This window comes from Cibotium barometz, chromosome 11 (genome assembly GCF_041138505.1).
Source record: "Cibotium barometz isolate CiBa-2024 chromosome 11, ASM4113850v1, whole genome shotgun sequence".
In the NCBI taxonomy this organism is placed as follows: Eukaryota; Viridiplantae; Streptophyta; class Polypodiopsida; order Cyatheales; family Cibotiaceae; genus Cibotium; species Cibotium barometz.
The window spans coordinates 31,412,141-31,415,481 of NC_141056.1; positions in this window are offsets into that span (position 1 = coordinate 31,412,141).

Sequence of the window (3,341 nt, forward strand, 5' to 3'; positions counted from 1 at the left end):
AATACTTCTCCAATGAGTTCTCTGGATTTTTGAAGAAGAATGGTATTCGGAGACAGTTTACATGCAGATACACTCCGCAGCAAAATGGAGTTGCTGAGTGGAAAAGCAGGCACATTGCTGAGATTGCACGAGCATTGATGGAAGAGAAGAATATGCCGCATAGCTATTGGGCTGAGGCTGTTTCTACAGCAGTATACATTATGAACAGGACTCCAACTGCAGCCATACATGATGTAACTCCAGAGGAGAGGTTTACTGGCAAAAAACCTGATTTGTCTCATCTGAAAGTTTTTGGATGCATTGCATATGTGCATGTGCCAGATGAGCTGAGAACTAAGTTGGATCCAAAAGCTAAAAAATGTGTGCTTATTGGATATTCCCTTGAGCAAAAGGGATACAGGTGTTATAACCCTGCTACACGTGAGTTGAGGGTAAGCAAGGATATTGTCTTTGATGAGATGAGCAACTGGTATGCTGCTGAAAAAGAAGCTGTTGGGGCTAATGTGAGTGGAAGTGTGGTTGCACAGAATGCAGGTCAGCAATCACAGTCTTTGAGTGGACCAGGAGAGTCCTAATCTAGTGGGTCTGTTGATAGACCATGGAGTGGCAGGCTGCGTCATAATACCAGTCCTGCAAATGTGATTAGTACATCACGTAAAGGAAAAGAGAAAGTGGTTGAGCCCCTTAGTATGCCTGACATTTCTGCAGGGCATTCTCATGTTGATGGAGAGTCTAGTGGCTCGGAGATGAGCCTTGATGAGGAGCTTGGGATCCCAGCTCTATGAGAACACCTGGTGTAAAGAAGGCTATGGAAGCCATGAATGAAAAGCTGCGAAGATCTGGGAGAGTGAAAAACCCTGTGCAGAGGTTTACATATGATGGTTATGTGGCACATCACTATGCATATATGGCAAAGGTTGTGCAGGTTGTAGAGCCCACATGCATTGATGAGGCTGTTGGAAATGTGTGTTGGGAGAAAGCTATGGATGAGGAGATGGATGCACTATATGGAAATGAAACTTGGGATTTAGTGCAATTGCCTAAAGGCAAGAAAGCCATTGGATGCAAGTGGATGTACAAAGTTAAGCATAACAGTGATGGAAGCATAAACAGGTACAAGGCTAGATTGGTAGCCAAAGGATATGCGCAGACATATGGCATTGATTATGAGGAAACTTTCAGTCCAGTTGCCAAGATGGCAACAGTGAGAGTTGTGATAGCAGTGGCTACGTCAAAGCAATGGTCTTTACATCAGATGGATGTAAAGAATGCATTCTTGCATGGGGATTTGCAAGAAGAGGTGTATATGTTGCAGCCACCTGGTTATGAGGATGTGAGTCACCCCGAGCATGTTTGCAGGTTGAAGAAATCCTTGTATGGCTTAAAACAAGCACCAAGAGCATGGTCTGACAAGATTTTTGAATATCTTGTCACTATTGGCTTTCATGTAGCCAATGCAGATTTCTCGTTGTATGTGAGACATGGTGATAGAGGAGTTGTGCTTGTTGTCATCTATGTAGATGACTTGATCATTACGGGGGACCATGATACAGAGATCTTTGATGTAAAGATCTTGCTTAGACAGAAGTTCAAGATGACTTGATCATTACGGGGGACCATGATACAGAGATCTTTGATGTAAAGATCTTGCTTAGACAGAAGTTCAAGATGAAGGATCGGGGGGAGCTCAGATATTTCTTGGGCATTGAGGTGATTAGGTCACCACATGGTATTGGATTACTGCAGAGACAGTATGGCTTGGACATGTTGTCCAAGTATGGTATGACACGCTGTAAGCCTATTTTCGTGCCATTGGATCACAATGGCAAGTTGAGTGCAGATTCAGGAGAGATCTTGGAGGATCCTACTATGTATAGTTGATCTACATGACGATCACCAGATCAGATTTGAGCTATGCTATTGGGTTGGTGAGTCAGTTTATGCAGGTTCCACGGAAGCCGCATTTGGATGCATTGAGACGCATACTGAGGTATGTGAGGTCTACTTTGCATTATGGACTATTTTATGAGACTGGGACAGAGATATGTGTACATGGGTACACAGATGCTGATTGGGCTGGTAGTATCTCAGATAGAAGATCTACTAGTGGCTTCATGTTTTCTTTGGGAAGTGCTGCTGTGACTTGGAGCAGCAAGAAGCAGCCTACGGCGGTTGCTCTATCCAGTACAGAGGCCGAGTACAGAGGAGCTGCTATGGCAGCATGTGAGGTAGCTTAGTTGAGAAAGCTACTTGCAGATTTGGGTCTATCAGTGGATAGACAAGTTGTCATTTTCTGTGACAACATTAGCAGTATACAGTTGGCCAGGAACCTGTATTATTGTTTTAATTATGTATGTAACTTTTAGGCTATATATGTTTATAAATGTATGCATGTTTGTGTATTTGTGTATTTATGTGTATATGTGTACTTATATATACACACACATATGCATGATCATACACACAAACAAATACATACAAACACATATATGAGAGAGGGAACATATGAAAATTAATATGCATGTATTCACACACACACACACACACACAAACATTGTTGTTTTAATTATGTATGTAACTTTTATGCTATATCTATTTATAAATGTATGTATGTGTGTATTTGTGCATTTGTGTGTACATGTGTATTTACATATATATACACACATGTATGATCACACAAATACATACAAACATACGCATACATAGAGACAAAGGGATAAAAAAGGCTTACAACATTCATTCATATACTTATATCTATGTGGTGTGCCAATGTGTGTATCTTTATGTGTGAGTGTGTAAATAAGTAAGCGTGTGTATAGGTATAGGTTTGCTATGTTTGTACTCATGTATGTCTAGAGATAGATAGATTGATAGATAGATGTTGTTCATATGTATAGGTAGTCTATGTGAGTACCATGTACACATATATGTGCAAATTTAGACTCTTTACCCACTTATATACACATTTACATAAGGATAAGTTAAATATGCATATACATGTATGTATACTTGATTGCTTCTATGCATGGGTACATATGGATGTATAGGTACACACACATACACATATGAATGCGTATATATAATGTGTATATGTATGTGAACATATATATTTACAAAACCATAAATATATGTATATGTATGTAGGCATATATGTGTGTGTATGTTAATATATATGGATAGACATTGTAGATGTATGTGTATATGTATATGTGTTATATATCTTTATGTGTGTGTGCTAGTTCCTAACGTATGCATGTATATATATGCATCTCTACATTATTTTGTCTCCGCATGTATGTATATTCATATATGTGTGTATATTTTGGCCAATACGTGTATAA